The sequence below is a fragment of the Neopsephotus bourkii genome, unplaced genomic scaffold, assembly GCF_033783945.1.
Source record: "Neopsephotus bourkii isolate Nb327-2 ecotype Australia unplaced genomic scaffold, CSIRO-AGI_Nbou_v1 NB_1181, whole genome shotgun sequence".
In the NCBI taxonomy this organism is placed as follows: domain Eukaryota; kingdom Metazoa; phylum Chordata; class Aves; order Psittaciformes; family Psittacidae; genus Neopsephotus; species Neopsephotus bourkii.
Genome location: NW_026901666.1, coordinates 4,970,685 through 4,997,234, shown reverse-complemented (window position 1 = coordinate 4,997,234; position 26,550 = coordinate 4,970,685). Strand labels below are relative to the sequence as shown.

The following is a 26,550-nucleotide window of genomic DNA, read 5'->3' as shown; positions in this document are numbered from 1 at the left end:
AAAGAGAAAAAGATCCAAACCTGGCTTAGGGTTCTTGGCTTCATAGTTCAGACTGCACCTACACCCAAATACACATTTTTCAAGTTTAATCTTACCTATTTGCCCCGGAATGATAAAAAATGCTTCCCTAGCCTCTTGTTAAGTTAACGAACATTAAGAAAATTTCCTGCCATAACCTTCAGTACTTTTACTGTAGTTCCATGCTAGAGCTATGTCTAGCAGTGAAAAAAGGCTAAAAAATATGCCTAGTTTAGCTTTTTCAAACTCCTTTCATAGAAGATAACACCTTTTAAGAAGCAAGTACACCTACTCACCTGTATGTTTAAGTGCCTTGAAAAATTAAAGAAAATAAGTCTTTTGTTTTCCATCTAAACTATGTGCTGATGTCTACTTTCCTCCATTGCCTGCTTTCCTCCATGTGCAAATCTGCTCTTGCCTGCTCTAAACACTCACATATTTTACATTAAACATTTCTCATCGTCGCCTAGCACTTTTCATGTACCTAAATTGAGTCATTCAGAAGCACTGCCCTCTTTGACACCTGCACACATTTTAAACAAAAGAGCATAAACTGGATTTCACTGTATTTGGAAGAATTCTTGCCAGTGAGTGAGGTAGCTGAGAAAATTTAATTGTGCAATAAACCACTCCAGTTGAGTATGAAGTCACTTCCTGTTGATCTTACTCTAGCAAAACCAACTTCAAGCAGAGATTTGGTTTAATAACAAGGTGGGACATAGACCCAATGTTTTCAGGCACTCGGTGGCTGGTTTGGAATACAAAGTCTGGAAAAGCAAGGGTGAGTCAAGTCCAGAGCTGTCTGTCAATGGTGCTGTTGTGCCACACTGCACAACCAGGCAGCAAGGCCGTGCCTCCCCCCTCACAAGCGGGACAGCCAGCATGGCTCTCTGACTTTAAATGAAGTTTTGCCAATCACTGTGAACGTTACTGGATGGCTAATCAAGTATACAAGGCAGCTCTGCCCCACCATCCCAATCCTGCCACAGGGCTCTATGCTACACCTGGTAGAAGAAGAGTGCGTGCTACGAGAGTGAGTAGATGGGCAAGGGCTGTCATGCAAGAGTTCCACAGCACTGCAGGTGTTAGAGATCCCCACTATGGGTGTAAGGTGCAGTGAGGGTCCTGTTTCCTTACATCACCAACTACATGAAACCCCTGTTGTTTTATGTGAGCTTACAGCAGGCCTTGTTTGGATATGCATGAGTGTAAGGGAAGAGGTGGACACTGGAAAACAGCCTTGGGGCTTCAGGAGTAATGAAGGTACTGAGATGCTCCTTGGCTTCATGCTTCACCTTGTACTGGCATAGGACTGTGAAACCCAGGTTGGCTTTAGTTTGTGTGCTGTCTTCAACAACTAGAAATCAAAAACATGGCTGAATGTGGGCCAGTGACTATTAATATGGTAAAATCAGAGAAAATGTGCAGTGTCTAGCAGTTAACTCTATAGGGATTCCACTATTTGCTCTAACTTCTTTCTTTAATAGCTTCTAAAAGCTTTTGGTAAACTGCTGAAAGGAGAATAAAATTAGTATATATAGGTTATTAAAAATGCTGGGGAAAGCATCAAGGTTATTTTTAACTCTTGCATTTCACGAAAGTATGCAATCATATATTATCTGTTATGCAGCTGTATTTATATTTGCTGAGTAAGATTTCATGTTGAAATTCAAGACTAGACACTTGAAATGTTTTGGGTTTGGGTTGGGTTTTTTTTAGAATTTCTCTGTTTATGATAAAAAATAATGGCATGACAAGCATCAAAGGAACCTCTACTGATTTCTTTGATCAAATGTGACCAGAAAAATAATTTTTAGAAGCTAAAATTTGGACTGACATGCTTAATTTGAGAACAGTATCTATTAGAGCCATAAAAAGTTCAAACATTATACACTTTTCCCACTTATGAGAATTCTTATGTGCTTTCACAGAACCACAAATTAGTTGTTTTACTATGCCAGCAAGTGCTTCAGGCAAAGTTTTGTCGCAGAGCTTTGCCAAAAGCTCTCTGTAGGGGATAGTAATGAATTTATGCCATTTTTACTTACAACAAAGGAAGACAGTGTAATCTGGGGGGGAAAGAAGAAGGGAAAAGGTAGCAGGAAAGCCAAGACCGTGAAAGTTTTGAGTCGTCAGTATGTGTAGGTCAGCTTTCTCCTTTTCTTGTTACATTAAGTAGCTTTTGGTTACAACTGTTTGCCTAAGATACCCTCAGATATATAACAATAAACCTAGGGTGTTTTAAATTTTCACTAGTAAGGAAAACCCTTTTCACACTTGCTTTTGTATCAAGAAATGCTACTTATCTGATGTACAAAGCAGCGTAAAATTTCCTTACTACATGTTTCCATCCTTTCAGAAGCACTTTTGAAAAACATTCAAATTCAGATAGCTGCAATAATAATTTCTAGATCTGCAGTGCAGCACTCTGCCATCCTGAAAGAAGCCTGATCAGTATTTGGGTTATGTTGTTCCATGCATGGTGATGATGTTCTGGGGGTTCCAAGTGAGTGTCAAGAGTTGAGAAATCAAACTGATGATGCACAAAATGTGCTCAGATTAAGAAATAGTGGATTAGCAAGAGTTCCTGAAGGCTTGGAGATAGGATAAACATTAAAGACAAAAAAAAAGGCAATAGTATTGCATTCAGACAGAATACTTCTCAACTCTTCTACAAACTGTATAAACCAAATTCCCAGAAAACAGTTAGTTTACCAATATGAACAGCTAACCTTAGTACAAAATTCTTCCTAAGAAGTTTTTGCCTAGTGTTTGGAAGGTGGAACTTTGTAAGACTTGGAATCCCAAGATTATAATTTCAGCTCTCAGTTCTGTCCACCTCAATCGTTACCTGTAAAAAGGACACTATCATTAGCATTTTTCAAATTTAAGGGTTACTGTTTGTGAAGCAATGAAGAAAGAGCAAGTAAACGTAACAGAGATCACATTTACTTTTGAATCTAGCTGTCATCTAAGAATAGCACTCATGATATAAGGGAAAAAATTAAATATACTAATTGGTTGATTCTGTTATGCTAATGACATTCTTTAGACTAGTATTAGACACGTCTGTATTTCTTTCATTTAATGGTATTGTTGGAAAAGCCATTATCCCAATGGCTCAAGAAATGAGTCAGAGCACTTTGATATATTGTGTACTTTGTCTTAAATTACTTCACCAGTTATTGTGTTGGCCATATTTAATCAAATCAATAAAGTTATCTGTGATGATACAGTATCAGAGTAAGTTAAATAATTTTCTGGGAAAAAGTAGTTAATAGTTACTTCTGTAACTGGAAGTTACCAGGGGTTAATTTGATCAAACATACATGTGTATGTTGGATGAATGTTATTTTAGGATGTTGTTCTTTTTCTTTATGAACATGGTTTTGTAAATTCATGCAACTTTTCCTCCAGGTTAGCATTCCTGCAGTTATCCTTATTCTGTTTTACATATTTTCTATCTTACGGATGCATCAACAAGTTCTCAAAAGATAAAAGTGTGTTTATAATGTCTTCAGCAACATTATTTATCAACACAAAAAGGGTAGACTAAGAGAAAAGCTAGAAGCCTAAGTATCTGAACTGCATAAGCAAGTTTGAGCCTTAGAACTAAAGGTTTTGCAGGCATCAGAGATTTTGCTGAACTTTCTGTAAGAGTTCTTAATCTTTGTGACCTGGACAGATTCCAAGCTGGCTAATTACATAAGGTTATTTCCTGCATAGTTATAGTTTAATAAGAGATGCCATCACTTCCTGTCCTAAACTATTGTGTAGTCTTCTCTGCTGTGTTAACAGCTGTTGTACTCCACCCCAAAAGAGCTTCTTTTCACTCGTGGGCGTAATTACTACAGATTCACATGAAATTCTGAAGTGGGCTTTTTTGAAACCTTGCGGTTAAAAGAGCAACAGGCAGGGAAAAACCCTAAGACACTACATCCTTTGATCAGAGAAAAGTCAGCTTTAATTTTGGTCTAGAAAAAGGCATAAAGAAAATAAAGCAAAATATTTTATAAGGTATTTTGTAGATTTATACATGGAAGGGGAAATGCTTAATATGTCTAAGTAGCAAAAAGCATCTGACTTTTGGAAGAAGATAAAAATGAACTGGACTTGCAAGGTAGTATTTCCCTGTCTTATTTCTTATTAGAGACTTAAAAAATACACAGAAAAACCCCTTCCTAATTTTGTCTCTTTCACAGTGAGATGTGCGGTTAGAGGAGTGCACTTTCTAGTAAGTGCATTTGTAAGCTGTCTGTAACATAGGTTGATGCAGAAGGTGTTTAGTGAAGATTTTTAGGCTTTGATAGTATGTGTGAAGTTGCAGCCTAGGTTCTTTCCCATCCTTTGGAAGTTCTTATTTTGGCCCTTGTTCAGATCATGTTACTTCAAATCTGTATTTTCTGCAAAGAGGTGGAGTTGCTCTTCTGGGGTTTCATTTGGCTCAGCACCTTTGCAAAGCTTTGGAAGAAAAGCTACCTACATACTGATTTCCAGCAATTAGACAGCGTTGCTTAATGGAAGCAACTTAGTGGTACACACATCAATCTAGCTGTTACATTTGTTTTATATTGCTTACAAACTCACATGTGCTTTTAAAGATTGCTTATCCTTTTGTACTTTTAACATCTTTCATTATAGTGAGAAGTAGATCCTTGTTTCACCACTCTAGGATGACATAATAAAACCAGGGGTGTAACAGCATAAAGCCAGGAGTACTTAGACATACTAACTTGTATAAATAGCCATCAGAGTGGTAGCATTAGGGATTTAGGGACTGTAGTGATAGAACAAGGGGTAATGGGTTCAGACTTAAACAGGGGAAGTTTAGGTTAGATCTAGGGTAGAAGTTTCTTACTGTTAGGGTGGTGAGGCACTGGAATAGGTTGCCCAAGGAAGCTGTGAATGCTCCATCCCTGGCAGTGCTCAAGGCCAGGTTGGACAGAGCCTTGGGTGACATGGTTTAGTGTGAGGCATTCCTGCCCATGGCAGGGGGGTTGGAATTTGATGATCTTAAGGTCATTTCCAACCCTAACTATTCTATAAGTCTATGATTCTATAGCCTCTGCAATGCCAACAAGTATCTGTGAGGAGAATAAGCCTCTTAAACACAGAGTAAATTCAGCAAAAAGGCTATGTTTTTAACTGGTTTACACTGTTACTACTTTTGAATGTAATGATTTAAAATATAGATTGCACATTAAAATTGAATTATATATCAATTTTTAATGAAAATTGGGCTTTAGTTTTTTTTTTTTTATTAATAGCATCTTCAATGCTACCTGTTTCTAACCTTGATCAGAGGACTGACTAGTCCTACTAACTTTGCAAAGGCTGGTATTTTTTCTTTGATAGTAATGTTCCTCTGGTCCTTACTGTGTGTCAAGTCTGTCTTAAGGTATTTAATAAGAAGAAAATATACGCTTTGCAAACACTGTTCTAGGACACTATAACTGAAGTGTATAGTACAGTTTCTATCCTCTCGTGAATACTGCCGCCTTTTAAAACACTTTGAAAGACCGGAAAAGAAGGTCTGTCTAGAACAGACCATGTTACAAGATCAGAGTCTGGAAATGTTTATGTGAGTTTTAACTTTACTCAGTGACCTTAGAGCGTAACCCCACAAACAGCTGAATTGCTACAAATGAAGGGTTATAAACCTCTGCTGTTGACCTGTGAGTAGGGGTGGAGAAGAGACGAACCTCTTAAAATGGCTTTGCCTCTGGGGAGATCATTACAGTGAACTCCACCTAGATAGTCCCATAGGAATTTTGGGCTTGACGTTCCAGGCATTTATGTATAGTACATAATGGTCCTAGTGACATCACTATGATTATTCAAATGTGAAGGTTACATGTCTGTAAATACGGAGCTTATTTGGTTTTATTTCTGTTTTCTCCCGATTTGGCAATTAAGTTTATGAATGCATTGGTGGGTGCACCTAGTTGAAGAAATATTAATGATAGGGTCAATAAGCATAGCAGAAAAGACAAAAAGAACTACAAAACAATACTCTGACATGGTATATTTTTTTTTTCTGGCACTTACACTGGAAGCCTGATAAGAATGCTGTTAACTGTAGAAAATTTTAACTGTATTTGTGATTAATGAATCACACAAAGAAAGCAAAAGAAACAAGACCCCTGTTTTTGTAGTACACATACAGCAGTCTGAATTAGCATTTTTAAAAATTGAGAATTACAGGTTTAATATTGCCTGGGGGAGAATAGCCAAATTTGAAAGCTAGGAACCCTTCCGATGTAATAGTTAATCACTTTAAATGCATCAGTAGCATCCACTAACAATAGCTTCTCTTGAATAAGCATATTAAAATGAAGGAATTCTTAATAAAATTTTAAAACCTTAGTAAGTTTTGCAGTAGTAGAACTGATTTCTTTGGGGCCAATGGAAAAACACTAACTTTTTAAGCATATTTTGGTGTAGGCTAAAAAATACAACATAGTTACCTAAAACTATTTCAAACAGTTGACTGAAGGCAATGAGAAAGATGTTCATATTTTGATGACAAGTATACCTCAGTGGTTTAGATGACTGTGAGGAAAAGTATGTGTTGGCTTGTGGTTTTGTATTCAAGTTCATCAAATTCTGTCCTGCTGAGCGCTACACAAAATAAAGATTACTTAACATTGTCCAAACATACACACGTCTTTATTTTTCACAAGGTACTATGGTTTGGCTTATTAACAGCAAGAAATATATTTAGAATTGTTATTTAGAGTAGTTGTAATAATAATAATAGATAATAGAATTTATTTTAAAGGTTACAAGCAGAGATATTTAAAATGTTACAAGCAGCAATATATACATAAGAGCTAGTAAATTTGACAGTGAATTATCCAAATCCATTGTTTTTTTCCCCTTATAAAATCCTGTTATCTCCTGAGTGACAATATTGTTTTCTTGGAAAATGCATGAGTTTTTGATGCATAACATTCTGAGCAAAACATCTTTTTATTGCACCCATACTCGTTCTTATCCCACACTTTTTTCAAGGCCATTATTAGTAAATTTTGAGGTTAGAGAGGTACTGACCCAATCAAACATGTACGGAGCTTGGCCTCTGAGTTAATTAAATATGGGTTAATAACATAAGGAAATCATTGTCCTTATTACAGTTATTAGGTAGTTAGTCAAATTATAGCTTCAAAGGAATGCGGAGCATGGAGAACTCAGGACTAAATTATGCATTTGAACCTTAGGCCAGCTTTTACTGTTGAGACAGTTTTCTGCTAAAAGAAATTGTGTGTCATTGAAATTAAATGCCTTCCTGGGGATGGAAGGTTCCATTTTTTAATGAAATTACTGAGTGTGGTGTAGTGAAATGATTAAAATCAGTATTCCGGGAATGTGGCGGACAAAAAAATCAATAAATGCTAGCAAACCTTTACTGCTGGATGTGAATTCTGGGAATGAAATAAACTAGTGCTAAAATAATAATTAAAAACATATCGGCACATTAATGTATTTAGCATGAATCTCTTGAGAGATCATCTTCACTAATTTTTAGCATACATTTTACTGTGTAATGAGAAGCTTTCTTTTTCTCATATCCGTATTAGGCAGCATTTTTGCCCTTCCCCCCATGTTCCTGCACTGCAATCATTGTGCTTGCACTTATTATGTTACAAATGACCGAGGTAAGGCTGACATTCTCATTGCATGCAAAAAGAGCTAGTCTGCCAAGGTTTTTTTTTTTTTTTCCTAATGAAGCAGCTTTGTGAAATCTCCCCATGTGTTAATACTAATGAAGATCCTCCAGCACAATTAAAATCACAGCCAGTGGCTGAAGAGGAAACAGAAAACAATGGCATCTTTCTACATATGCATATTCCTTTATGCTGAGATCAGCTTTATTTAGAAATAATGTTGATTTAAAAAAATGCTTGTATGCAATCTTTAACAAGCTGCACATATTCTTGAATTCTACAAGTATGATTTTTACTAGATCACACTGAAATCATGTAGATTTTCTTCATTGCACAGTGGTATAACTTTATAGGGTTAGGGTTTATGGGGAGTAATCGTTTGGCTCTTGAAGTGTACTTTAACCCTGCCTGAGTCTGAGGCTATGCCAAAGAGAGAGAGAGAAAAAAAGGAGGATACCATGCAGGTAGTTTGAAGGGTTGCTGTAGAGAAGCACAGCTTTATGTTTTTCCAAATTACCTGTGTACGTTATTTCAGGAAAGACGAGAATGTGGTTATTTAAAGGATTAACTGGATTTAAAATAATAAATTATTGTGTCAATAGTTGGTGAAATTAAATACTTCCTCATAACTTGCACTTAATTCCCCCACCCTATTTGCCCCTTAGATTTAATTTATCTAGTTATTCAAAAGTTGAACGTTGCTTCCACTGGGAATTTCTGGTTTGCTGGGCTTCTTTCAAATGTCTGCTTTTTCTTAAATGGTTCACCTTTTCTTTATCTATTTTTTTCCCTATGAGACGGATATTGTTTGCATCACAGACTCTTTGTTGCTGTATTACAATTTATTATTTTACTTGAATTTAATCTGCAGCCCAAGAATTGGATACTTAAGATCGGCAGCTGCGTTCTCTCCCGCCACGGTTAGAAACGGCCAAACGCAAATCTACACCCTTGTCGCTGTTTGTCAGACCGGGGCCGCTCACAACTTTCCCGGACCCGGAACGACTGCGCAGAGCGAGCGAGGGCTGTGCCTGCGGCACCACCCGCCCCGGCCCTTCCCGAGCCCACGGGCCATTTGTCACCGGGGCTGGAGCGAGACGAAAGACACTCTCGTCTCCCGCTCCCGTTCACACGGACGTGCTCTGCCGGGCTGGCTGACGTCACTCGAGCTGCCGAAACCGAACAAACCCGAGGAGAGGAGCCATAGGCTCGGCTCGGCCGGCGCGGGGCACCGAGCGCCGCCGCTGCCCCCGCCCCCTCCGCGAGCTGCGTCGGAGCCTGTCGAGCTGCGGGGAGGGCCGGCCGCCGGCACGCACACCCACCCCGCCCGCCCGCCGCCACCTGAGCCGCGGGCAGCGCTCTCCCTGAGCTGCGGAGGTGAGTTAAACCGCTCCTCCCGAGCCGCGCGGATAGAACTGGAAGGGGGCTGGTGGTGGGGGAGTTTTTCCTCAGGATGAACGCCTGAAACGTTCCGGCGTTTTGCCGCGCTGAGCTCGTGCCCGGGTTTCCCAGTTGAGCCTGTGTCTGCTGCGCTGACCGTTTCCCCGCCGGTGCGTGTCGCCCCTTTGTTGTGGCGGGCCGGCCGCGTCCCTGGGCGCGGGCGCCGGCCGTGCGGTGGGGCCCTGCCCGGGTAGGAGGCGGAGGGGCCGCGGGCAGGCGACTCCTGGGGAAGCGGACGGGGCCGGGGTGTCTGCAGACGGGACGGCGCGGGTCCCAAGCGATATTAAACTTTACTCATGGCCGCAAACCCGTCCCTTGGCCGGGCGGCGCCGGTCACGTCTCTGCCGGCGGCCGCCCGCAGCCTTTTGGGCGGATCTTTTGTGTGGAGCAGCGCGGTGCGGTGGGCTCCGCGCCGGCCCTCCCGCCTGGCTTGTCCCCCCGCCTGCACACCCGCTGTCCTCTCGCTCCGTCGCCGAGCTGCCGCGTTCCCCTCGTCCGGCGCCAGCCGGGGCTGTCAGGGCGGCCGGTCTCGCCAGCCGGCAGTGCGCGGGCGCGGAGCGGCGTGAGGCGTTCCGCGGGGCTGTGCGGAGCGGGTACCGGCTACTCACGGGCGTCTCCTGGATCCGCGGCCCCGAGCGCGGGCGCGCAGGAGAGCGTCGCTCCGCGGTGTGCGGCGGGGCGGGCCGGGAGCGGGGCCCTCCGCCTTCATCTTTTGTGCTTCCTTGTGAAGAGGAACAAGCAGCTGCGGCCCTGGGCCGAGTTGTGGAAATTTATCCCTTTGTGTATATTACAATATCCTCCATTTTTCTGCCCTCTAAACAACGAGCCTTTCGCCATCTTGGGCAAATTTTTATTCCGAAGTCTGTCCGCCTTGGTTTAGGAGGGGATGAGTGGAAATCCTGAAAGTCGTTCTGGATAAGACTCAAAAGTTTAGGAAATGTTACAGGGACAGACAGTGACGTCATGTAAAGTTTAAGGGGAATTTTTCCAAGAGTGCGTGCTTTCCCCTGGAATTCCTGATCTAACGCGTTGTAAACCGTGCTTTGAAGAGAAAGGTTCCTAGCTGAGACTGGACGTTCAGGAAACATTGAGAATATGCTTATCTGGTGTCTGGTCTTGTAACAGGTAGGGAAATAATTGTGCTTTTGGATTATTCTACACCCCCACCTGCAGCAATTTTTTTTCCTTCCCCCCCTCCCCCCCCGGCCCTCAGCATTTACTGTGTAATCCTTGCTTAACTGTTTGGCCGTTTAAAATAACATGCCAAAGTCGTTAGATTAAAGAAGGAATCATCTGGAGATTTGCATTATTTTTGTTTACAGAAAGTAGTAATCTAATGTGAAGCGTACATGAAACACTCGGTACAGAATCTTCCCTGAGGAATAAACAGTTTCTGTTTGGAACGAGGAACATGGAAATACACAGTGGTTCCATTTTTGAATGACGGGCTTGGGGGACGTATTTGGAAGCAACAGATTTATTAAGCAATACTGTGAAAAGGTTGCACTTGGAAAGTACCTGTTTGTGTCTTACATGTAGTTCGGGTTATGTTCCAGATACTGTAATGTGGGTGGCAAAACCCAGTTACTATGCTAAACTCGTTAAAAAAAAAAAAAAAAAAGTCTTTACCTCTAGCTATAAGCTCTGTGTCAGCTGCTGTGAAAAGGAAACAATAAAAGGTTCTGTTCTGTTAATTTACTTCTCAATTGCACTTTTTTTTTTTTTTTTAATCTCATAGAAGTTTTTCTGTTCACATGATACGACTTAGGGAAACACGGGGTACTTGATAAGGAACAACTATTGTAGGTAAGGTTCTGTTTTTCCATTCTTTTTTCCTGTACTCATCTTACTTGCTGCATATTTACAGTCACACTGATGAGAACATGAAACTGCCTGTATTTAATTTGCATTTTCTTTGTCTTCAGGGTTAGGAAAAACATTGACAACCGTTAACACAAGAAAGTAATAGGAATAGGTGTTAGCACATCAAGACTTCTTGCTATCTAAGTCAGTACCAAATGAGATATCTAAAGTGTCCTTAAGGTTATGTTGGAACAAATGTCAGATACTTACCTCGAAGGGGGGTGGTGGTGTGTGATTGTTTTTTTTTGCTTTGTTTGTGTATTTGTTTTCCCCTAAATGCATCAGAAAGTGTGGTTGAATTATTTGCTAGCTACTCAATATTAGGTAGATGAAAATGTTTAAACAGTTGAAAACACATACAACAGATGGTTCTAAATTATATATTTAACAAAGGTCTAGAAGATTTGACAGATTATAAATGGTGAGCAACAGAGGATAAGTGGTTTCAGAAAATGATAGTACACTTGATGTCTCGTACCTGTAATAAACTACATACATGTTTTTGTCACAATGCTGCAAAATCAGTAAACTGCATGGTATTAAGAAAATGGTAGCCAAGGAAATATTTGTGAAGTGTGTATAGAGGAAGATTAGAATTTAAGGGATCTCTTTGATGTTCAAGAAATTTTATGTTCACTCCAAGCAGGGGGTATTTGTTTCATCATAGATCGTACCAATTCCTTGGAAGCAGTGGAGTAGTAATATCAGTCTGTGATGAATTTCTTCATAAATAGAACTCTCTGGAGAGTAAAAAATGTTTCTTCAGAGGATTAGTTAACGTTCCCTTTTCACTACTGACCCAAAGTCTGTTTTGAATGGCACTAAATAAGGTTTTGACATTAATGGATATGGAAAATACACTGGAATCGTGGTACTGGTGTTTCTCTTCCTTTTCTTTTTTTTTTTTTTTTTTTTTTTTAAATCTAAATTCCACTGTGCTGGATTCTGTACAAGTCAGTGTTCCCACAAAATAATTGTTTGAAAGAGTCGCTCGTTTAGATTAATGTAGGCTGTCAATAACATTGTAAAATTATTTGAATACTGTTAGGGGAAGGATAACTAAATACATGCTTTGTACCTTTTTGTGGTAAATGGTTGGTTTTCATGAAGGTGTATATTAATTTGATGTAATAAGATGCTTTGCATTTTCAAAAGATAAATTAGCAATATTTTTATGTTATGGAGGGAATAAGCATTGGTTGACCACTGTACATATATTTGATCTGTATACTGACCTTATGAGGAAAAGAAAGTGCTACAAGACTGGGTTTTATTTATTTATTTTTTTGTCTTTTGGGGAGACACTGAAAATGCAAACAAAGTAATGGAAATCTTTCTTTTTAGGTCCTGTTGCCCTTCTTCTTATTTTCTTTGTTTGAATGTTTATTGTAGAACTACAGTGTAAAGGAGCAGATGTTTTGCAAAATATCCTGATGTGTTGTTTTTTCTTATGGGAGTGCATAACTGTTCCTTCTGATGCATCGACTTGACAGCTGGCTGATTTCATGGAACTGCTAAGAAGCCATTAGTGGTGTCATTGAATTGAAACAGAACAGTCACTCCCAGCTTGAACTACAATTGTTAATGTCTTTGTTGCTACTTTTCTGTTCCTACACAAGATGGGGAATATCACAGCAGCAAAGAAAAGGAAGTTTGTGTTCCCTGTCTCATCTCTGTGAGTTAGGGAAAGGAGGCATTAATACTTGACTGCTTTAATTTTGCAATATTCTTAGAATGGCATGTTTGGGATTCAGAGATCTTGGCTGTTGGGCTGTAGACTTAGCGTAACCAAAAATGCAGTTTGCTACACACACACTGACACAGTAATTGTCCCACAGTCCAAATTACTTCATTGTGATGCCCAACCATGAGTCCCCCACAGTGCCTAATATGGGTGTCTTTAAATAAAATTAGAGAAGTTGGGTTTTGTTTTTTATTCTTTATTCTAATAGAATAGAGTATTCTAATAGGATATTCTTATTCTAATAGAGGATCATAGAAGAGTGGTAGTTTGTGCTTTGATCACTTAGATAATTTGGTCCAATGAAGATTCCCAAAGTCTGCCAGTTTTCTCTCAAATGTGGTTCAACTTTTGAGTGAATTTTGGTTTAATATTGTACAAGTTATGTGATACATCATAAACTAGTTCCTGACTGTAAAATGCATCAGAAGAAACACACAGGTATCAAGGGCAACAGTGGTTTTGTGATTGTTGTATAGTTTACTGGTTTTTTCCTGGTGCTTAGAATGTTGTAAATGTGTGTTGGTCAACATATTTCCGAATTGAAATCCTGTGGTGAAGATAACATTGTGTAGAATTCAGAGTACCTAAGTACGGATGATCTTCCCCACTGCATCAGAGAAGGAAATGAAACGTCCTCTTTGTGACTGTCATTTACACTTTGAAAAAATTTTTGTTTCTAATACAACATTTTTGCTTTTAAAATGATTTTCATTGTATTCTTTCTGTGCAGTGGTAGAATGAAAGTGCATCTTTAAGGAGTTCTTTGCTGGTTACTCTTTGCTGATGAGGAACAGAAACAAGGATACTGTGTTAGTAAGATTAGAGAAAATAAATCCTTTCCTGTCCTACTCCCCCAGTCTTTGCCTGCTATAAAAAAAAAAAAAGAGGGAAAAAGGCAAAACCAATTTAATGTGGAGTAACCAGATCTGCATAAGGAAAACAGTAGGTTTGCATAATTTTCTTGGGAGGGGGCTGGGGTGTGTGATTTCTTGGTACTTTTTGAAGGTAAGAATATATTAGATTGCTTTTACACAGATTAAGACTGATGAGCAGAGGGATTTAGTTGTTTAGTGGTAGTGGTAGAAAGAAAAGCTGCCTTTGCTGTCTTTAGTTTGTAGCATGCCTCGTAAAGTCTCCTTGAAAACTGAAATGTGTGGTTTGTTGTTCTGCAAAGAGTAATACTACTCAAATAGATAAGTATGAATGCACATCGTTGTTGAAAGAAATTGGGACCAGGTTTTCAGCCAGCCTCTGCAGAAAGGCTAAGCAGGATGTAGTGTTTGTCTGTTTGTTTCTTAATCATAGGATTTTAAGGAAAAAAAAAAAGTTAAAATTTTAATCCAATTAGTACATGGTTTCACTTATTAGCTGTGTTAAGTTCTTGCTTACTCTTTTATCTCTTTACTGCCCTAAATTTACAGTTATATAATGCCATGGTCTTCAGCTGTTCCTTAAAAAGAAAAAAAGTCAAGATAGTTTTAAAAGTCTAATACAGAAGTCCCTTTGAGATTTAAGTGGAAATAACAACAACAAAAGTGCTAATTTTACAGTAACATTTTCATTTTTTGTTTCTTTTTGGGGGAGGGAGGAGAAATTGTGATTTATTTTATTGGATTATTGGCATTTCATTAGATTACCAAGTGAAAAAAACACTTTCAGCAAGTGAAGAAATCGTGCTTGTTTCAGTTTTTTAATGTAACAACAAAGAAAAGCTGATGCGTGTCTTTTTTTCCTTGCTTAATTTAACAATTAATTTATGGATTTGACAGAATTTGTAATACAAATTTCTTTTTTTATATGAATGTTTTTCAGATCAGTGGAGAAAAGACAAATATAAAAGCAAGTATACTTTTTTAAACCTTGGCTAGTGACAGGTGAGCTCTCAGATATAAGTATTTGAAAATATGCACTTATAAAAAGATGTGCTGGGCTTGTCAGTGTCCATTCCCTTCTTTCAGGATGATGCCTGTTGCCATTAATGCAAAATCTCTCCCATTGCCTTCCTACTCACGCCCAGTCAGGGCCTCACGAATGTCTTGTTTTCTGTGTGTAAAGGACATAAGACTCTCTTTTCACTTGATGTAGGTCAGGCATTGTAAAGAGCTGAATGGGTTAAGCCTTGGTAGTTTGCAAAAAGGGATTGCAGAGATTTTTCTAGCCCCTGAAGGAGGAATCACACAAAACCTTCACATTCAAGCTACTAAAAACGTAAAGGCACCATCTGAAAAACTGTCTACCTGATGGACTGTTTACATTAGTAATGGTCTCATTGAAATCAGTGGTATAAAGCCTTGTCTCAGGTAATGTTTGCAGTATAAAACATTAGGTTTAGAAATAATGCAGCAACCATCAGATAATGTGGTCTTTTGGAGGCTTACACAGAACTTGCTTCTGCTTTGGAATTGTTGGAAGGGATAATGAAGAATTTTCTTTTTTTGGTAATGGAGATCTCTGCCAGTGTTTTCTTGCAACTTACAGGAAGTGTAAGCTACATTTCGTTTAGAATATCTATTAAATAAGGTGATTTTAAGACGCAAAGTACTATGTCTAGCTGTTCTTGAGCTAGAATCTGAGTTGTGAGACTGCTGGACAAGAAGGTAAGAGTTTGAAATCTTGTAGGGAGTATTTTTTCGTTACTTTGAATACATACCCTGTTTTTTGGATTGTGATCCTATTAATCGATTTGTATTACTGAATTAATGTTTTTTTAACCCCGAAAGATCGTTTAATAAATAGTGTATTGCATTTTATCAGAAACTTATGTTAGAACAGTGGTGTGTATTGTCCAAATATAATCAGCAAGATAACCCACAACCCCCTCCTCAGGTTTTTCTTGTACGAAGGAAATCCAGTTTGCCAAAAATTATCGCAGTGGTCTGCCATGATAGGGACATAATTGTGTGGATTTTGCCCCATTTTCTGTTCTAACACTTTTCCACAAGCATGCGCTTGTTAATCAAAGACACCATACTTCTGCTGAGGGCAGAGAGGTTCATCAAATTGGCAGCCAGTTTGGTGTAAAGAAGAGTGTACTGATGCTTTTAACGTGCTAGGACATAAATAAATCTAAGGTCTTTGTATGCAAACCCTGGAGGTTAATACTGCATAATTCAATGTCCTGTCTTTGTTTTTATGATGGATGCTTTTAAGTGTTTGAAGCTTGATGCAAGCCTTCAAGCAGGTCAGGGCTGACCATCTGATTGGCTGAAGCAGAAAAGCGTTAGCTTGGCAGAGGGGTTTTCATCTGTGCTGTGGAGGGCTTTTTTTTTTTTTCTTTTTTTGGCTGAGAGATCATTGTATTGCTTGAGCTGTTATAGGAAAGTTCTAGAGATTGACAACCCCTGCTGTGCTAATGGACTGAGTGTATGAAACACCGATAGTTTGGTCCTGTGTGTTCTGAAGCTTACTGCTATTTGTATCCTTAACAGAGCTAACATGTAGAACAAGCAAAAACTACTGGGATTTCCCTGTAGAAATAGTGCTGGGATTTGGCTTTAACATGAAGTGGTTGCATATTCATAATTTAAGAACAGCTGGTTACAGCAAGCGCACAGTCATTTGCAAGCTATTATAAACCATTCTACTCACACATGGAGGCTGTGCTTAAGGTTTTTTTTTTTTTATTGATCTGCCTGCATTTGAAATCTGGTCACTGCAGCCACACAGGCCTTTCATTTTAGTTGTAATTGCATCATAGAACAGCTTCAGTATTAAATATTTAGTTTTAACTAAACACCGAATAAAATGATAAACTGTGGGCTTAGAAGAAACAAAGCGTAAGGGTGAGCAGCAACATACATCTTAAATACGAAATCTGGTTATGTAAAGCAGCCTAAAAAAGTAACATCAACCAACCTTTGTAGTTTTTTGGGAGCTTTTGTTGTTCTGAGTAAGAAATCTGAGATTTACCCAGGGTTACCTTGTAATAGTTGCTGAAATTTGTAGGTTTTTCTGTGTATTGTATTCCCAATGCTTTTGGAAGAACACTCGGAAGTGTAGCATGTGATTATATTACACAAAAGGATGATGTATTAAAATAGTAGTAAGCACAGTCTTGCTGAGCATCGTATGGGAAAATAGTGGATGTATTAGAAATGACTCTACTCTTACGTGGAGAAATCATCTGTCATTATAGTGTGAAAAATACATACTTGGAAATATTGGTTAGTAATACATATAGGGTGTATTATTAAAGTTGACACCTCCCATCCCCCTTTTCAGTTTTGTTTTTCCAGGTTAGAAATAAACTGAGCATTTCCACTAGCTTGTACATTTACTTTGGTAACTTTTCTGTATCATTGTTTGCACTAGTGACTGGAACTTCTAAAAGGAGAATTATACTTTTTACTGTAAAAATCAGCTTTCTGAACATGCTGTGGGATAAAAGTGAGCCCAAAGTGCCCACTCTCACACATCTTCTGATCCAGTATGTTGCAAGTTATTAACTCATATCCTGGCAAAAGTAAAATTGTAAATAAATTCTTCATATATACGGTTCCAGAAGATGGGAAGCCATTAAAGAAAGTTCCTTACTATGTTAGTTGTCAAGTTAAAAATATAAGTCATGCATGTGTGAGGTTTTGGTTTTTTTTCCTCCAAGCTGTATCAGTTAATTAATAAAAGGTACTATCACTCCCTACAGCTGTGGTCTTTTCTAAGTAGTTACAGCAAGTGTAAGAAATGCAAACCAGTATTTTTCCATTGCAGTTCTGATGAGTTTTCATCCTTGGAGTTACTCTTAAGCACCTCACTACTTTTCAGTGTTGATGAAAGAGCTAGATCAGAGATGATAGTTGAGACTACAGCTGTGTGGTTTAGGAGAAAAGTGAGGCAGAAGAGAGCTCAGTAGTTAGATCTTCTGAGGACTCAACCTCTACAACAGCTACAATGCCAGAAACATACACTTTATTGCAGTTACAGGAGCTTCCAAAGCAAGGAGAATTCCGTTTTCACTTCCCAAGCTAGTATTAGAAACAATAGAGAGTCCTATTTGGCTCTTTCAGGGAAATAACTTTTAAGTGAGAATCTAAAGAAGTAAATGCTAAAACCCCCATGCCCCCAGCACTGAAGTGGAATAGTCTGCTTAGTAATCATTGACAACATCAGACAACAGTAGACAGTGATTGATTTTTATTTTTTTTTATTGTATTGTCAATATGCAATATAGACCATGTTAAAAAAGCTACGGTTCCAAAGAAAGCCTGAGAAACGGGAAGAAAGTTGAGATTCAGAGTCTTGATAAAAGGCAAAGGGTTTAGATTACTGGGGGGGGGGGGGAGTAAAGCATTCCATCAGTTCTTTATCTTTCTGGCAACTTAGTAGAGGAAGCACTTGGTTTTAGTCATAGTCATACCTTGAACGTATCGGAGAAGGATGTGAAGGTTAAGGTTTTGTTTGTTTGTTTTTTAATTAATTTTTTTTTCGCTTGCCAATTGCTACCAAATAAAAGCAATACTGTTTTTTATAACTTACTTGCTACTTAATGCATGTAAGAGTCTTTGGAGAAGTACATTTTAGGGAAAAAAACAAAACAAAAGCTTAAGGGAAGAACAGGTTTCCCAGAGAAGTGATAGAGTCACTGTCCTGGAAGTGTTGAAAAACCATTTAACATGGTTTAGTGGTGGTCTTGGCAGTCCTGGTGTAACAGGTGGACTTGATGATCTTAAAGGTCTTGTCCAACCTAGTTGATTCTATGAATGTATTTCTAAAATGACGACTGTTACTGAAGGTGCTTTATTGTTTGGCATTTAAGTGTGGTATTAGCACTATATTTTTCTGTAGTTGTCATCTTTATTTTCTTTTCTAGAAGTGCTTTTCAAGCCTTATTTTCCCCCCTAAGGTTTAAATGTTAAAGGTTGTCTTCACTGAACGAGATGTGTTTTTTAACAGGAGTGGGAAGTATATTCCATAGTTGAGCCTTGTCCATAGGGTTAGTTTTGGACTAGTCTTTTACAGCTGCACGAAGAAGTTCCTGAGAAGCAACTCACTTACTTTAGGGTAAAACTAGTGTTAAGTGCAATCAGTTATAAAATGCTCCTTCTGGCATTAGGAACTGAAAGGAACAGATTACGCTAGGTCATTTTTTTATTTATTTGTATGTGATAATGATACAGAGCAGCTTGAAATACTTTCCTGGTTTTTGTTTTTTGAGAGATGTTTTTTATGTGTCAAGCTGTTTCTGATTATCTTTGAGGTAAATTTATAGTCTTTTGACTCTCACAGTTGCCATAAATTTTCAGTGTTAACAATCGTGATGTAATGGATACACAGCATATTGCAAAGTTTATTGTGTTGATATAAGTGGTTTATACAGAGTATCGTTTAAATGTAGCCTGCAGTCTTTTTGCAGTCATGGAAATGAATTATGTATTGTGAGAGATCTGTTAATAGTGTAAAGACTTTATAATAAAACAGGCATGAAGGGGGGACAGTCACTTTTTCTTTTCCTCTGAATGCTTAATTTATATAATTATTGTAGTTTTGGTATCTTGTGAAGTGCTTTAAATAAATGAGCAATCATCTTATGAAATGATCTGTGTTATATATTTGTAGAATGAGAGAACGGTTTGGGTTGGAATGGACCTTAAACATCATCTTAGTTCCACCCTTTCTGCTATGGGCAGGGACACCTTCCACTAGACCAGGTTGCTCCAAGCCCGTCCAAGCTGGCCTTGAACAATTCCAGGGATGGGTCAGCCACAGCTTCTTGGGCAACCTGTTCCAGTTTCTCATCACCTTCACAGTAAAAAAACTCCCAATGCCTAGTCTGAATCTCCCCTCTGTGAGTTTATAAGCCATTCCCCTTTGTCTTATCACAACAGGCCTTTGTAAGCAGTTGTAAAATGTTGTAGGAGACATTTAGAATGCAGGCAAGTGGCATTTCCCAATATGTTTGGTAAAGCCAAGTTTTTGTTTTTGTTTTTTTTTCCTTAATTTATTGCCCTCAACAGAACTGGCCTGTATTCTGTTAATTTTATAAAACTTGAACTGGAAGAAGGGTTCATTCTTAAGTATTTGTTATCCTTGTTGTGTCCGTCACCAAAAGAATAACATAGATAATTTTAGTGCTAGGATAGTTAGGTGATGTTTGTAAATCTATATGTTCATTATATTATGTTACATTTGTACACAGAATCCTGTTCTTTTGTGTAGCAGACCCTTACAAATGTCTGTTTCTATATATAATTTGAGTGCTTCATAACTCAATAACCTGTAGTTTTTGCTTAATTTTTAAAGATCTATTTGAGTGCCAGATTTCAAGTCTGATTCTTTATAATAGTCACTTCAGAGGTTTTAGGAAAATGCCATATGCTAACTTCTGGGGGAGACCCATGACAGAGAAGGTGATCCAGAAATAGTGAATCAGTATTCCTGGTCAAAAATAGCACTTCAAGTTGTAATATGTTGTTTAGCAAGAACTGCTGATTGTGCAAGGCAGTGATAAACCCTTAAACGTGTTTGGGTTTGTTTGGTTTTTTTTTTTTGGTCAGAGGTGTTTCAGAAGAATGTTTGAGGTATGCAGTATTTGATGCTTAGATGTAAAAGCTGCGTTTTATTATGTTGGGACTTAGCCAGCCTGGAGATGCACAGTGACCCCTGTTTTGAGTACAGCATTAGATGGGTAGGTAGTTCTTGCCAGCCTAATGGAAATAAAGGAATAGTTTGGAGAAGTTACCTGTGTTAGTTATGTTACTTACGATCTCAGAATGTTAGTGGTAGAAATCAAGATTCGTGTGTCATTTTGGATGTGCAGTGATCTAGGACTGTGTTGAAAGGTTTCTCTGGCTTGATAAGAAGGGGTAGTTGCTGGTGTGACTTACTGTCACATTTTTTAATTGGTATTTTTTAATTCTAGATTTGATGATGGTCTGCTTGGAGAAAAATGTAGATTGACAGCAAGTAAATGACTGGTACTTACGAGTTGTTTGCTTGTCTTGCTAGCCGTGGAAAGATAGTCACAGGATCAGTTAATGCCCGTTTTTCAGGTCAGAAGTATTCAAACTTAACCTGTTGCTCTGAAAAAGGGGCATAATGGGCCTTTCATTTTGGGTTTCTTCAATTTCTTTTGCAGTTGGTATAGTGATCAGGTCTGTCTAGACCTGAGTCTATTGGCTGTAACCTTGCAGTATAATAATAAAAGTTTATTGAATATATGTATTAGTGTTTATGAACAGAAAAAATTTCAAAACTGACTCTAAAATATGTGGTTATGTAGGCAGAGGGGCATCAGATTATTTCATGTATATGCACAGTTCTGTAATAAAATTAACATTTTGCCAAATGCTGTGTAGATTTTGGTTAACTGAAAATTTGACTTACTAAATTTTATTCTGAAAGTGCAGCAACCACATGCAGATTAGAAATGAGTTAAGACCTCACGCTAGTTAAAACCTTTTGAGCTGTTGCAAACAGTGTACTTCAGATTCATAAAATGTGTTGATTTCTGCTGTTGGGGAGTTTGTCTTTACAATGAGTAACGTCACATTTTTTGATTGCTTGGTTTTGTTGTGGGATTTTTAAAATTATTTTAATAGGATGTGATTTGACAGGAGCTTATAGGGTACAGGCTGAGCTTATCTGTTAAAGAAAAACCACCATGCTTGTAAAAGATCAAACTGAACTGGAAGTGTCTTGGAAACTAAGTGGCTGTATGAAATTAATCACTGATGAGTTTGAAGTAATGCACATGGAGCAGGGAGGAGCAGGGAGAATAGCATGAAATAAACATACACTGTAATGGGTTCTAAATTAATTACCTGCCATCACGTAGAGATATTGGAGTCATAATGCATAGTTCTGTTAAAAACATCCGTTCAGCAGCAATCGCAGTGCAAGTTTGACACATTACTGGGGGAGGAAAAATAAAAAGACAAACCAGAAAATATTGAGGACATATTAATTCAGGTCACCTTGTCAAGTAGAATAAAAAGCAAATAAAACTGAAAGGAGTCATCAGTTTTGGAGCACTTTCCATTATGAGATGAGAGTATATAGAAATCTTCAGCTTGGGCTATGACCGACTGCTGTGAATTCATGTTTGGAATAGTAACGTAAATAGAAAACAAATTTTTCTTGCATCTCGGATGTGACTGAAATGTAACATTGGAACTAACAGAACCAATTTGGTTTATTAACATAAAGCAAGAAGTAGCCCTTTTCACTTTCTGATGGGCTGCACTGTGGAATGATGTTTGGATGCTGTGGAGAGCAAAATTACAATACACTTTGAATTATTAGCTATATTAATAGAAGATGTGTTTATCAGTGGCTGCTGAATGCGGTGATTGAAATGCAGTGTTAGTTTATTAAATCTTCTTATTTCTGCTTTCTTAGAGAAGGATATATACCTCTGTTCTTTCTCAAAATGTTTATTACTTGTGTAGATGGTCCTTTTTTCTGAATTAGTTGCTGTTAATTTAATTTTTGTTAATATTTGATGTTTTACGTCTTTGATATGTAGGTGGATTAATAAGGATGCCAAAAATATGAACATTCTTCTAAGGCTTGAATTAATATAGTTATGTGAGGGATTGAGAAGTAATCAGCTTTAGTTTGTGATTGTTCGTCACAGTTTTTTCAGTCATCACTGATTATTCTGTCTTTTATTCTTGGATCCTTAACGGTGCTCTTTTTGCATTGAGTTTGTTAATATGTGTTCTGCCATTAACATAATGCAGTAGAGAATAATTTTATGTACTGTAATTTCAGCCTTACAGATTTTTTCCCATATCCCTTTCCTTCCCTCTCTCTGTGTGTGTACATTTAGTCTTTGGGTATGTAACGTGTGATATTTGCAAATTCAGTTTTTACCCCACCCCTGCCATTTAAGTATTTTTTTACCTTCTCTCCAGCTCTAGGAAATCCTGGGGAAGAAGGTATTTTTATTCTGCTTCTTGAATAAATTCTCCTAACGCCATAGCTGATAAGATGAGCCTCGTGTGTTTTGAAAATAGTCTGGATCTCAAAATATTGTCAAAATTGGAAGGGGAGGGATGAAGATAGCGCATTCCATACGTAGTCCTTAGCCTAATGTGTATATTTTACATGGATCAGAAACAGCCTTGAACTGCATGTTGTGGTGTCGCTAATATTAAGTAAATATTGGTATATGTAATCCTCCCTAAAGCTAGGGTTTCCAGCTGGAAACATGGTGGGAAAAAATAGAATCCTCAAAGGTTGTAGGCCAGAATTTCCAGGGTCAAAGGAGAAAAGCATTCAGAAGAAATGCTTTAGACCAAATGCATAAACCAAAGGGATCCCTTAATTTTGCTGTGTTTTACTGGCAGAGGCATGATTAAAGTTTTGCCCGATCAGCAACCTCTGTTTTCTCTGAGATGGTGGCCAGGTGTAACTGTGACTGGGTAGTACTTGCTGAAAATACTTTGGATTTAGTCTCTGCTGCTTGTGGCAATTCAGGGCTGAGCTTCTCAGAAACAAAACAAAACAAAAAAGACCCAGAGAAAACAGAAGCTATTTCTGTTCTAAAGTAAGCGTGGGACAAGCTCATTTGTTATGGTGCCAGATGTGCATGACCAAGTAAGTGGCAACTATGTGCATGGCAGTGTGTGTGTGTGTGTGTGTATATATATATGTTCTTACATACGAAGGGGGAAGAAGGAAGAAGGATTTTGTGGTATGAAGAGTTTTCATTCTGTGCAGGCTCTTTTATAAATGAAGAGTTTGATGCTTCAGAGATACTTCTGTGGTTATTTTCACAGACTTGTTTTTGACTTCTAACACAGGACCTCTAGCATTGTAATTCACGTGTTAGCTTTTTTTTTTTAATTGTGAAATAGCACTTCTGTCCTCTGTTGTTGTTGATCCTTTTTATTGTATTTGTTTTTCCTGATGCCACATCAGTTACCATGGGAGCAAAGACAGAACTAGAGAGCTAGCAGTCAGCAGTTGAACTGACTTAAGTTTCTCCTCTTTCCAAGGGAACAGATGATTTATAGGGAAGGATAAAGTAAATACTTAAATTACTCTGGCAACTTGTGCTTTACCTTTCTGTTACTTATTTGACTTGGAAAAAGACCACTTCCTACAGGCCTCAACTGTTAACCCTCGACTGATTTTATTAATTCCTAAGAGCACTGACTACACTGTTCTGTTGTAGGCTTCTTTTGTTTGTTTTGTTCTGGAGAACTTTGGAAAGTATAGACTGCTTGCTTTGGTGCATTTGAATAGCTGTTACATTTGAATATTTCTCTTTGACAACTGGAACTGAGCCTTCATTTAAGCTTTGGATAGTGTGTAGGTGTTTGTGTCTGTGTATTGGCACATATACACATTTAAATATTTGGACCACAGAGTTACAAAACACAACATTTTTCAGTGTAGATAATGCATATCGTAGCTATGATATAACAATTTACATATTAGAGGTAGAAATTAAAGCATGTACTAGAAAAATAACAAGAAAATCCAGTTCTTCTGTAGATTTGGAATCCTGAATTTTTCTCACAAGAGTTGAAGTCTCATCTGAAACAATGTCAGAAGTGCTGGAATGAATTTTTTACAAGAGAATTTTCATCAAGACTTTGAAGCATGTTAGGATTTCGGTTTAAAAAGGAGGGGTTTTTTACATATAAGAAGCTCTTTTAAAATAAGGCTTTATGTCTTGTATGTGTGTTAAATATGTTTTTATGTGAGCTTTCTTTATGAACTTCCTGAAAAGGTCTTCAAAACTGAACAGAATTTTAGAAATAGGAATAATGGGAAACTACCAGTAAAAACATCACAAACTGCACATATTCCAGAGGAGGGCCATGAGGATGAGTAGGGGACTGGAGCACCTCCGGTATGAAGATAGGCAGAGAAAGTTGGGGCTGTTCAGCCTGGAGAAGAGAAGGCTGCATGGAGACCTCATAGCAGCCTTCCAGAGGGGGGCCTATAGGGATTCTGGGGAGGGACTTTTCCTTAGGGACTGTAGTGATAGGACAAGGGGCAATGGGTTAAAACTTAAACAGGGGAAGTTTAGATTGGATATAAGGAAGAAGTTCTTTACTGTGAGGGTGGTGAGGCACTGGAATAGGTTGCCCAGGGGAGCTGTGAATGCTCCATCCCTGGCAGTGCTCAAGGTCAGGTTGGACAGAGCCTTGGGTGGCATGGTTTAGTGTGAGGTGTCCCTGCCCATGGCAGGGGGATTGGAACTAGATGACCTTAAGGTCCTTTCCAACCCTAAGTATTCTGAGTCTATGATATAGGTTAGTTACTTGGCCAATACAAGTTATTTTCATTGGGAAAACATTGTGATAGCAATGTAGTAAACACAACTGTTAGGTGAGAAGTAGTGATTTCCTGTAGATCTAAAAATCCCCAAAAGGCAAACCACTGTAGGTGTCAACTCGAAGAGCATGGTGCTAGCATTATATTAAATGGAAATGAAAAATGTCCTCTCCTAAAGACTTTACACAACATTGCTAGTAAGTTGGAGTTAAATTTGCTAATGTGTTTGGCTGTAGTAATAAATAAAAATGTTGAAATTACTCATGTCCCATGGGGCTTACAGTAGCTGAGGCATGGAGTTTGCATCTGGGTTAGAGGAGGCCTGTTGTAACTTGTTCTTAAGAAAAGGCTAAAAGAGGCCACCTGCTATATACAGTTCTCAGCCTGTTTTCCTTCTGGTTCACCTGTGAAAGGAGAACATTAGAACACGTCAGAAACTAGTGTAAACATGTTGCTCTGTGTTGTCTTTTTTTTGAGTGTGGCAGGTAACCTATCAGTGCTGTCAATGTGAACGACATAGTACTAACAAACAGAGTATGTTTTGGGGGTAATTGTTCTCTGAAATGCAGCTTTTAAAAGAAATATACTTCAGAATTATACTTGCTATGACATTGCTCCTTGATTCAATTAGAGGGTATGCGTTCCCAGATTGTGTTTCAGTTAAGGAGATAAAACTAGGGAAGGCTCCTGCTGGACCTGTTGTTCATGAACAGAGAAGGACTTGTGAGTGATGTGGTGGTTGGAGGCCGTCTTAGGCATAGCAACCGTGAGTAATAGGTAGTTTTCAGTTCTTGCAGAACTAAGGCTGGGCAGTCAGCAGAATCGCTGAGTTGGACTTGTAGAGGGCAGGCTTTGGCGTGTTGAGGAGACTGGTTGACAGAGTCCACTGGGAAGCACTCCTGAAAGGCATAGGAATCCAGGAAGTGCAGGAGCAGGCTGTCCCCATGTGCTGAAGGACAAGGCAGCAGGGAAGATGTCCGGCCTGGCTGAACAGATGAATAGAGAGCTTTAGCTGGAACTCAGGAAAAAAAATAATAAAAAAGTTTATGACCTTTGGGAGAAGGGGCAGGTAATTCGGGAGGATTACAAGGATGCCGTGAGTTTATGCAGGGAGGAAATTAGAAGGACCAAAGCCCTTAATCTGGCTACTGCTGTAAAAGTCAATTAAAAATGGTTGTGTAAATAAGTTAGTAACAAAAGGAAAGCTAAGGGCAGTCTCCCTCCTTTACTGGATGTGGGGGGAAACATAGTTGTAAAGGCTGAGGTACTTAATGCATTCGTTGCCTCAGTCTTTAATAGTTTCCAGCTCCCTGAGCTGGAAGACAGGGACAGGGGTCAGTATGAAGCCCCGTGTAGTCCAAGAGAAGATAGTTAGTGACAGGCTACACCATACACAAGTCTATAGGGCAGAGTGTTGTCCAGGATCTGGCAGAAGTGCTCACTGAGCCACTTTCAGTCATTTATCAGCAGGCCTGGCTAACTGGAGAGGTCCCAATTGACTAGAGGCTAGCAAATACGATGCCCATTTGTAAGAATGTCTGGGAAGAGTGTCCAGGGACCTGCATGCCTGTCATGTCTGACCTTGGTGCT

At 38.7% G+C, this 26,550-nt stretch overlaps 1 protein-coding gene across 1 annotated transcript in view; it reads left to right on the top strand.

Annotated features, from left to right (window-relative positions):
- The first annotated feature begins 8,622 nt into the window (after window positions 1-8,622).
- The window catches only part of BAZ2B (bromodomain adjacent to zinc finger domain 2B), a 136,587-nt gene continuing 118,659 nt past the window's right edge, over window positions 8,623-26,550 (top strand). Inside the window, exon 1 of the mRNA XM_061363833.1 lies at window positions 8,623-9,062. The gene's annotated coding sequence lies outside the window, so the exon portion shown is untranslated. The remainder of the gene's footprint in view (window positions 9,063-26,550) is intronic.